This window comes from Schistocerca americana, chromosome 2, assembly GCF_021461395.2.
Source record: "Schistocerca americana isolate TAMUIC-IGC-003095 chromosome 2, iqSchAmer2.1, whole genome shotgun sequence".
Classification (NCBI taxonomy): Eukaryota; Metazoa; Arthropoda; class Insecta; order Orthoptera; family Acrididae; genus Schistocerca; species Schistocerca americana.
Window position 1 is genome coordinate 108,515,875 of NC_060120.1, and position 11,773 is coordinate 108,527,647.

Consider the following 11,773-nt stretch of genomic DNA (forward strand, 5'->3'; position numbering starts at 1 on the left):
AAGGTGTAACTCAATGATGCAAATAAAGCGTTTTTGATTTCCCTTTTCATTCACGACTAATAGGGCTTTGAAAGAAAAAGATAGCACTCTTAGATATAGATATGCACCTTCTCTGTTGTTTGCAGAGTGAACATGTAGAAGTAGATGTAGTACTCCGCCATTTCCCCATTCTCATTAAAAACAAACCGTAGATCTACAGCTACTTCTAGATCTACATACATACTCCGCAAGCCGTTGTTCGGTGCGCGACGGAGCGTACCCTGTACTACATATAATGTCACTAGTCTTTCCCTTTCCTGCTCCACTCGGAGATAGAGCGAGCGAAAAACGATTGTCTATATGCCTCTGTATGAGCCCTGATTTCTCGTATTCTATTTTTGTGACAGAAGTGGGATCGTTCTGCAGTCAGCTTCAAATGCCAATCCTGTAAATTTTCTCAGTAGTGTTCCGCGAAAAGAACGTCGCCTTCCCTCCAACTGATTCCCATTTGAGTTCCCGAAGCATCTCCTTAGCACTTCCGTATTTTTTGAACCTACAAGTAACAGAGCTAGCAGCTCGCCTCTGAATTGCTTCGATGTCTTCCTCTAATCCGATCTGGAGCGGATCCCAAACACTCGAGCAGTACTCAAGAATAGGCCACATTAGCTTCCTGTATGCGGTCTGTTTCACAGATCAACCACAGTTTCCTAAAAGTTCTCCCAGTACACCGAAGTCGACCAGTTGCCTCCTCTACCACAATCTACACATGCTCGTTCCATGTCGTACCGCTTTGCTCCGTTATGCCAAGATATTTGAACGACGTGACTGTGTCAAAGTAGTACACTATTAATGCTATATCCGAACATTACGGGTTCGCTTTTCCTATTCATCTCCATTGACATACACTTTCCTACATTTAGAGCTAGCTGCCAATTATCGCACCAACTAGTAATTTTAAAGGATAATTAAATCGAGACCTTACGCTACCTACAGGCGTTGGTATACATCAACGGGGATAGTTGAAAATGTGTGCACCGACCGGGACTCGAAACAGGGATCTCCTGTTTACATGACAGACGCTCTATCCATCTGAGCCACCGAGGGCACAGAGGATAGTGCGACTGCAGGGCTTTATCCCTTGCACGCTCCCCGTGAGACCCAAATTCCCAACTTAATGTCCACACACTAAATTCGTAGTGCCCCTGCCCATTACACCCATTACTCGCAGCAGACAATCTTACCGAGTCCCGTAAGAGTTCGGACAATGCGTGAGCATCCAGCACAGGAGAAGAAGATCAATGGCCGGTTAGGCTTAACTATATGAAGATGGTATCTGTTCTTTTGGACATGTCCGAAAGAACAGATACCATCTTCATGTAACTAGAAATTTTGTCTAAGTCATTTTGTATCATCCTACTGCATTCATCTTCGAAAACTTCCCGTACATCACAGCATCGTTATCAAACAACTGCAGATTGCCGCCCACCCTATCCACCAGATCATTTATGTGCTTAAAAAAATAATATGTATCCTATTACAAATCACTTGGGCACACCTGACGATACACTTGTCTGTGACAACACTCTCTGTCGAGAACAACATACTGGGTTCTATTACTTAAAAGGTTTTCGAGCCACTTACATGTCGGGGAGCCTATTCCGTTACCTCGTACCTTCGTAACAGTCTGCAGTGGGGTACAGTGTCAAATGCTTTTCGGAAATCTAGAAATATAGAAAGTACCTGTTGTCACTCATCTAAAACCGTGCTAATTCGTGGACATAAGCTTTTCGACATTCGTGGGCATAAGCTTTCCGGTTTCTAGGAAATTTATTATATTCGAGCTCGGAATATGTTCTAGAATTATACAGCAATCCGATATCCTTAATATCGGTCTGTAATTTTGTAGATCCGTTCTTTTAGCCTTCTTATGTACATGTGTTATCTGCGGTGTTTTCCATACGCTTGGGACTTAGCGCTGGGCGAGAGATTCACGATCAATACGAGTCGAGTAAGGGGCTAAGGCTGCAGAGTACTGTTTGTAAAACCGGTCCTGGTGACTTCCACTCTTTCAGTTGTTACTCTACAGCAGGGATGCTAATTACTATGTCGCCCATCCGGACTCTGCGGGGTGATCAAGCAACTGTATGTTTGTACGATACCCCTGCGTGAACGATTTCTTAAACGCGAAATTCAGTAATTCGGATTCCGTGTTGCAGTCTTCAACTGCGACACCAGACAGGTCAAGGAGTGACTGGATGGAAGTTTAAGACCCACTTAGCGATTTTAGGCAGAACCAGCATTTTCTCGGGTTCTCGGCCACGTCATTCGGTAAGATATGACGGAGGTAGTTGTTGTAAGCTTCTTGCAAGGAGAATCTTTTTAAAGACGCACGAGTCTCTTCTGACCTTTGGCTCAGCATTTTCCGAATTTCGTTGCTAAACCACGGTAGATCTTTTCCGTTCTTAATCCACTAACTGGACAAATAACTATCGAAGCAGACGAAATAAGCTAAAATTTGTTCTGCGGCCAGGACTCGAACCCGGGTCTTCTTGCTTGTTAGGCAAAAATGCTAACCATTACACCACCGCAGTACGATGGTTAACATTGGTGCGCGAACTACCTAAGCCAATGCCCTTCCCAACACAAACTTCATTTTTCCCTTACATATTGTCACTACTGCCAGGGCTCTCCAGTATTGGCAAGCACCCCAGTATTGGACATAATGGAACGTCATTGTTCCATTGGTGATCTTATAGATCTTATAATTAAATGTTTCCATGAGAAATTTAAGTCTCTTTTTATTATCTACGATAGTGATCGAAGCATGTTGGAGAGCCCCTTAGGTAGTTTGTACAGCACTGTTCACCATCGCACTGCGGTGGTGTAATGGTTAGCATTTCTGCTTAGCGAGCAAGAAGACTTAGGTTCAGTCTCCTTTACTCTCGCTCACCACCTGTATCAAACTAGCACTACGATTGCACAGTCCAATTTTTCCTAGTGTATTGCTCTTTGCTCAATCTGACAAAGTAGTTTTAATAATTCTCTATAATGGTAATGTCCTTTTTTATCATGGTTTGTTTTATATGTTAAGATAGTTTTTTTATGAGTGTTCTCCTTTGGATACCACTTTGCTCACCAAATAACGGGCGTCAGTTGATACATTCGTTAATATTTCTGTCAAATTGATTTCATGTCTAGTGCATATCCCACTAAGGTCTGGTTTTCGAGACCCAACGTAAAATGCCTCCCATTTTTGGTTTCTAACACTAGATTTAATAAGAAGATAGTAAAAATTCAACATTATTTTAAAATGAATAGAGGACATCCACAACTCAAAAAATATATAAAAATAATAACAATAACAATAATAATAACACAACTAGTAATAAGTAAAATTTCCTTAAAATAACTTTTATTTATCAAATTATTCTGTGTAAATAACTAGATCTTGCAACCAATGCTTATTCCAAATTCCTTCTGCCACATGTACAAATGTAGTGTATCAAGATTCTGAAAACGCTGAACTGAAATAATAAACAGCGTAAGACATTACTAATGTTGTGTACATAGTTCCGCATAGTCAGTGCGTACACAACTTTCCCACTAGAGCGCGCCCCACTAAGCACAACAGCGCAGGCGCAGCGCTCGTCCGTCTCCGCACTACGAGATGGCGCTGCCTTAGAGACGGACCAAATTCTGCTTCCGCCGAACCACGTATTAATATGTAACGCAGCTAATGAGATTGCTGCTAACGTAGAACCTTTTCTCCTCGCGGATCACACTCGCGCAGTGATACCTGCACGCGCGAGCTATTATAACGAGTGTACAGACCTCCAATTAGTCAGTCTGCATTAGTCTGTATGAGTCTGCATTTGTCTGCACCAGTCTGTAAGAGTCTTCATTAGTCTGCACCTAAGAAGATTATCATATTCCTGTACATAGCCATGAAGATAAATGTATAGGCACTTTGTCAAGTATCAGAGATATGTGAGAATAAGATTAACATACCAAGACCAAAAGAACTTCAGATTGTCAATTGTAAACAGCATCCAGAATCAAGTTACGTAATGTCTATGCTTTTTATTATTTTAATAAATGTGTGTGAAAATTAATGAAGTTCTGTTTAAAGTTGGTCACTGTCAATCTGCTACTCTAAGTGTGCAAGTGGCATTTCTATCGTCTGACCTAACGGCAGAAGATAAACACGTCACGATAAGACCACGAGACATATTGCTGACACTCGCCTACTTCGTTAGAGCGACAAGTCAAATAATCTGTTGATGTGTGTACCGAAGGTCTTACAGTACGCACACCACAACTAACGACCTCAGACTGACAGACGCTCGAAAAATAGAAAAGAAAGCACCAAAAGAAATAATTACCTGGACAATAACAGAAAAATAAAAGCACAGAATGGATTGTCTCATTGGAACAAGTAAAATGCAAACTGTATTTGTAAAACAAAAATTGTTATTTTGTAAATAACAAAAAGATTCGAGCCTCAACCTCAACACAAATTTTAATTCATTTCGTCTGCTTCGATCATTATCGTAGATAATAAAAAGAGACTTAAATGTGTTGGGGAAACATTTAATTATAAGATCAAGGACGTACCATTACGTCCAATGCTGGGGGCTTGCCATTATTGGAGAACCCTGGCAGTAGTGACAATATGTAAAGGAAAAAGAATTGAAGTTTGAGTTGGTGAGTGCACTCGGCTGAAGTGGTTCGTGCAGTACTGCAGTGGTGTAATTGTTAGCGTTTCTGCCTAGCAAGCAAGAAGACCCGGTTTCGAGTCCCGCCTGTAATACAAATTTTAATTCATTTCGTCTGCTTCGATCATTATCGTAGATAATAAAAAGAGACTTAAATGTCTCGGGGAAACATTTAATTACAAGGCACATAATTGTCCAGAGCACGTATTCGGTGTTGTGTCCAATAGAGATGGGTAGTTCGCGAACTAACGGGTGCAAAGGAACGGTTCACCAAGATGAACGAAAGGACCGAGGAACGAATTCCAAGGAACGATCGGTTCATAGTTCGCTTCGGCCGCGGCGGACTACTTATAGTTCCCGGGAACGAGGAACGATCGGTTCATAGTTCACTAGTTCACTTCGGTCGCGGCTGTCACTTCGGCGGTTCTCGTTCCAGCCTCGGTCGCGTGCTCGTCTCAGTCTCGGTCTCCCTCGGCCGCACTCGTCGTTCTTCGCATGATCACCTGTCTCAGTTCAACTGCCGACTGCTCCTAGTTGGTTCAGCATCCAGTTGTTCGTTTTGTTCACTGCGCTCGCCTATTTTACATGTGTTCCAAACTGTTCTTGCACTTGGTTCTGGCTATTCAGCGTCCACGACTGTAAATAAAAAGTTTTTTTTTGTTATTCATATATTTTTTGGTTTTATCGACTTGATTTAGCAGCTAACTTTCAGTAATTTGCTTAATTTTTAGTGTAAGAAAATTCATATAAAACGATTTTCGTGTATCTTTCATGTACAAAACATTACATTTGGGAAGGCTCTAATTATTTTTAAGTTTGGTTGTTTCTAATTTGCATTACCTGTTAGTCTGGTTTCGTTGAAAAAGAAATGGGTTGTGGGTCATTTTGGCTCAGTAGGAAAAGCGGTGCCTCTCCATTTGAAAAGACATAGATTGACATAAAATCGTATTTACATATTATCTGAAAAACATTTGTTCGGAAGGAGTTTACAAACCAAAAACTTTATTACTGCGAACTTAATTATTATTATTATTATTATTGCTGCATTAACTTTAATAATGCAACATAAAAACCTAATTTTTAGTAGCGTGTGACGCAAGTATGAGAAAACCACATTTTACTTTATGCTTCCAAAAAGAGGTTCAAATGGCTCTGAGTACTATGGGACTTAGCTTCTAAGGTCATCAGTCCCCTAGAATTTAGAACTACTTAAACCTACCTAACCTAAGGACAGCACACACGTCAATGCCCGAGGCAGGATTCGAACCTGCGACCGTAGCGGTCGCGCGGTTCCAGACGGTAGCGCCTAGAACCGCTCGGCTACTCCGGCCCGTTTTTATGGTTCCATAAAGTCTCTACTTTGCCTACGAACTCAGAGACAACGTGAAGTATGTATAAGGTGTAAACAATTGCTACGGTCGCAGGTTCGAATCCTGCCTCGGGCATGGATGTGTGTGATGTCCTTAGGTTAGTTAGGTTTAAGTAGTTCTAGGGGACTGATGACCACAGAAGTTAAGTCCCATAGTGCTCAGAGCCATTTGAACCATTTGTAAACAATTATTGTTTACGACGTAGAATAGCTATGTAGTGGAAGTCGAAACGAAGAATTTTATACAAGACACTTGTGGTCTATTAAGTTGGGAAACAGCCACCAACAGGTTTACAAGACTACATAAGCTAGAGCCCATGCGCGTCGCGTGAGATTTTCATGCGATTTTCATAGATGGTTTCGCAATTGTTGCTTGCATTAGCTTGTTATTTCTTCACTGCCTAATTATTAGACGTTTGTCTGTTTGTTGTATCTGCTAGTAACGGGCAACATATCGTCCGTAATTGTCGAGCAGTCTGTACTCGGGGCCGATTTTCCGTGCGCCACCCTATATTATTTCCCTTCGATCAGCCACACAAGGCTACAGTTGGCTAAACGAGAGGTTCTGCAGAATCACAGAAATTACTTCTAAAAGTGTGTAATGAATAAAAACTACTAGTTTTCAGTTTTCCGTAAGAACTATATACCAAGCACAAATGAACGGTGAACGAGTGAAAATGAACGGTTCCCAAAAAAGAACGATCAGCAGTGAACTAGTTCCCAAGGATGAACGAGTTTGCCCATGTCTAGTGCCCAAGGCCAGCTGGTAGGGTGTGAGGAAGCTACCCAGCCGGCAGCAGCAGCTGTTGCTGCTCTGGTGCAGCGGTGCGGCGCCGTGTGGCAGGCAGCCCGCATCGCCTGGGTGAGTGAACCCGCGCTCCTGACAATGAAACCGCGGGAAAGCGTGGCGTGCCGGGGGAACACAGCACAGGCGGGCCCGCCACTTCTCCCGGCTCGGCGCGGCCAAGCGTTGCGACACCTCCACTCCACTCTGCTCCCCTCCCGTCTACTCACAGCACCCACAGGGGGAAGGAAAAAGCTGCTCTCAGCTCAAGCCGCCTCTGCGACAACATCCGTACGCGAAGGGCCGGGACAAAACCGAAGTAAGTGCAGCTGTGGTAAGGACCCTCTGCGGGCGGTTAGCAAGATATACACGACGTCTGTTAAGTCACACCATCATTTCAGAACAAAAAAAAAAAAAAACTAACTAACTAGGTATTTACGAACGGCGCTCATAACCATGAATTACGCAATGTCTGAGAGTTCAAATGCTTCAAATGGCTCTGAGCACTATGGGACTGAACATCTATGGTCATCAGTCCCCTAGAACTTAGAACTACTTAAACCTAACTAACCTAAGGACAGCACACAACACCCAGCCATCACGAGGCAGAGAAAATCCCTGACCCCGCCGGGAATCGAACCCGGGAACCCGGGCGTGGGAAGCGAGAACGCTACCGCACGAATGTCTGAGAGTGACACCATTAATAATGACGAATGTAGAATCACAGAGCAGGAAGTGATCAACTCCATTAAAAAAATAAAAAATTAAAAAATTAAAAAAAAGAAGACAGCAGGCGAGGACCAGATATCAGCAGAGATGTTAAAGAAATTTATAACCTTATCACAATGATCTGGAAAACTGAAACACTTCCTGAAGATTGGAAAACTGCAATAAGCTGTCCCATACACAAGAAAGGGAACAGAATGGAACGTGGAAATTACAGAGGAATCAGTTTGCTGAACATAACATACGAAATCCTGTCAATGACCATTCTGGAAAAGCTTAAACCTTACACAGAAAACATTATTCAAGATTACCAAGGCTGGATTTCGAACAAACCGTTCCACAACTGGTAATTTGTTTACTATACGACAGATCTTTGAGAAATACTGGGAATTTAACAAAAAACTCCACTGTCTCTTCATTGACTTCCAGCGAGCCTACGACAGCATCCACAGAAGTAGCCTCTACAACACATTACCAGAATTTACTATACCCAGTACAATCTATAGATGATACAACTGTGCATGGGGGGCTCCCAGGCAGCAGTTAAGTTCAGAGGATCCGTATCCCCCACCTTTACAATTAAAACAGGCTTACGACAGGAAGACGCTCTTTCATTTGTCCTCTTCAACCCTGCGTTAGAGAAAGTGGTTCGGGAGAGTAATTTACATTTATACAATGGTCTCCGATTCGAACACAGTGAAGTAAAACTCCTGGCTTGTGCAGATGATATAGTCTTGCTGAGTGAAACTGAAGAAGAACTGAAAGACATGTACAGATCTCTCAGGCACAGTGCCAGCAAAATCGGGCTTTTCATTAATCAAGAGAAAACCGAATATATGGAAACAGGTCGAGTCATTTTACTTTGAAATTGACAAACATTCTGAATTCAGAAAAGTTTACCAGTTTAAATACCTTGGATCACACTTCAACAGTAAAAATATCATAACAATCGATATAAATGATAGAATAGCCTCAGGGTCAAGATGTCTGTACTCACTAAGCAACCCACTCAAAAGTAAAGCTTTGTCAGTCACCACAAAGATGAAGATATACAGCACTATTATCTGCCCCATAGTACTGTACGGTTCAGAAAGCTGGACGTTTACAAAAAATGAAAGAGAAAAACTGAATGTTTTCGAAAGAAAAGTAATGAGAAACATCTGGGGACCTGTGTTGGAGCCGGCCGCGGTGGTCTAGCGGTTCTAGGCGCGCAGTTCGGAACCGCGCGACTGCTACGGTCGCAGGTTCGAATCCTGCCTCGGGCATGGATGTGTGTGATGTCATTAGGTTAGTTAGGTTTAAGTAGTTCTAAGTTCTAGGGGACTGATGACCACAGATGTTAAGTCCCATAGTGCTCAGAGCCATTTGAACCATTTTGACCTGTGTTGGAGAATGGCGTATGGAGAATTCGAAAGAACAATGAAATTTATCAGTTAATGAAGTAACCCACTATCATCCAGAAATTAAAGAGCCGGCCGTTGTGACCGAGCGGCTCTAGGCGCCCCAGTCCGTAACCGCGCTGCTGCTACAGTCGCAGGTTCGAATCCTGCCTCGGGCATGGATGTGTGTGCTCTCCTTAGGTTAGTTAGGTTTAAGTAGTTCTCGGGCATGGATGTGTGTGCTCTCCTTAGGTTAAGTAGGAGACTGCAATGGGCTGGACATGTGGCCCGAACGGAAAACAACAGAATCACCAAGAAAGCATTTGAAGGAATTCTCCAGGCAACAAGACCATTGGTCCGACCTCGTACAAGGTGGAAAGATGATATAGACAAGGACATCGCAGCATTAGGAATTTCCACAGGGTGGAGAAAGGTTGCGAGAGATAGAAGGCGGCGGAAGCAGACCGTTGATGCAGCGCGTGGTCTACAGGGCCTGTGATCGCTGAGAAGAGAGAATAAGTAATCCAACATCTTTTATCTCAGCCAGATTAAATTGAAAAAATGCGAAATTTGTTGTGGGACATCGTTGAATATTCTAGCTTCAGCCCCTACAGTTTCACGAAGTTTTGGAGGGTAGCGGCGCTATGCGTAGTCCTCAGACTGGCGTCTTTAACGGAGATACGTAGCAGGAAGGGAGATGTAATTCAGTTTCTATCGGAGGAAAACCAGAACATCGCAGATACTCATAGGCGCTTGCAGAATGTATACGGAGACCTGTAGTGAACAAAAGCACGGTGAGTCGTTCGGCGGGCCGTCTGTCATCATCGCAACAAGATTTCGGATTTCCCGCGCGCGGCCGGCCCCACACAGCTGCGACTCCTGCAAGTCCGAACGTACGGACACTCTTATTTGAGATGTTCGACTGGTCACAATCAAACACCTCGCTGCTCAACTGGACATCCCTGTCGGTTGTGATGACACACTCATCCACCAGTTGGGGTAATCGAAGGTGCTTGCCTGCTGGGCAACAAAGGACCATCTGTGCGGAATTGCTTTCGAGTTAAGACACTGGTCGTGACAATTTTTTGTCAAACATCAGCGAGGCAGTGAAACATGGGCTCATCACTTCGATCAGAAAACAAAACGGCGATCCATGGAGTGGGGCTACACCATGACTCCCCAGAAGAAAAAGTTCAAAGCTGCACCCTCAGCCAGTAACGACGGCCTTCTGGCACTCTGTGGGGGTTAGTTGATAGCCTCATGAGGCAACGATCAACTTTGAAGTGCATGTGCTCTCATCAGGAAGTTGGAGAAACGGCTTCAGCGCCTTCGTCGTCACAAAAATGCAAATGGACTCCTCCTTCCCCATGACAACGCAAGGCCTAACCCAAGTCTGCGCAAGTTCGAATATTGCCTCGGGCATGGATGTGTGTGATGTCCTTAGGTTAGTTAGGTTTAAGTAGTTCTAAAGTCCTAGGGGACTGATGACCTCAGAAGTTAAGTCCCATAGTGTTCAGAGCCATGTGAACCATTTTTGAACAAGTCTGCGCACTGGAATGGCCGAGCGGTTCTAGGCGCTACAGTCTGGAACCGCGCGACCGCTACGGCCGCAGGTTCGAATCCTGCCTCGGGCATGGATGTGTGTGATGTCCTTAGGTTAGTTAGGTTTAAGTGGTTCTAAGTTCTAGGGGACTGATGACCTCAGATGTTAAGTCCCATAGTGCTTAGAGACATTTGAAGTCTGCGCACTCGAGAGGAGCTGACAAAACTTCATTGGACTGGTCTTCCTTATCCGTCCTACAGCCCGGATCTTGCGCCTTTCATTTTCCGTGTGTTTGGACCAATGAAGGATGCACTCGGCTGGAAGCAGTACGTGGGTGATGGGAAGAGTATCCATGCAACGCGATGTTGGCTCCGACATCGACTAGTAGAGTGGTAACATTCGGGCATACGAGCCCTCCCAGTAGTGTCGCATAACACTGTCGCACTGAACTGAGATGATGTTGAAGAAAAGGATTTTTATCCAAAAGAATGGAGAATGATATGGCGTATTCGAATCCTGAATAAAACCAATCTTCTTTCCAGAAAAAAAGGGTTGCATTAGTTGCTGAACGCACCTCGTATTAGAGGTAGATCATCTAGGGTCTTTGCAAAACGTGTAGCACCTCTCAAAGGTTATTCTGCTATGCCAGATGTGTGTGTCCCACTCGTAGACATCAAGGCGATATTAGAGTTCTGTCGATGTACGGGTTAACACTGCAGCATCAACAATCCTGATGGCGTCGTTGTTTTGGGCACCAATAGCAACGTTATTGACACGTGTCCCGTACGCGAGATGGTTGACGTAATCCCACAAAACGAAAACGGCATGACATCTTGAGAGCCATCCGATGGGACTGTCACGACCCATCCAGCTCTCAGAAAATGCGTCGTTCAGCACATTCCGTAACTCCATTGTGTATGTGCACCACCATGCTGGAAGATGATGAACGGCTGCAGGTCTCCTATCTGTGGTAGCAGGAGCTGTGCGAGCATGTCCAGGTAAACATTTCCCGTTATGGTTTTTCAACCAACTGGTTATGCTTCATTTTACCAGAGTATCCTCCCATTTAGAAATTTGCGGCGTAACATGACGTCAAGAAGGGATCAGTTGGTAGGGCATGTTCTGAGGCATCAAGGAATCACCAATTTAGTATTGAAGGAAATCGGCGAGGGTAAAAATCGTAGAGGGAGACCAAGAGATGAATACAGTCATCAGATTCAGAAGAATATAGGTTGCAGTAGTTATTCGGAGATGAAGAGGCTTGCACAGGTGAGAGTA

The 11,773-nt window shown here is 43.9% G+C and overlaps 1 non-coding gene across 1 annotated transcript; it reads right to left on the reverse strand.

The window, feature by feature from the left end:
* Positions 1-2,497: 2,497 nt before the first annotated feature.
* Positions 2,498-2,570, reverse strand: Trnav-aac. The gene has a single exon. It is a non-coding gene; the product is annotated as a tRNA-Val (tRNA).
* Positions 2,571-11,773: the final 9,203 nt, after the last annotated feature.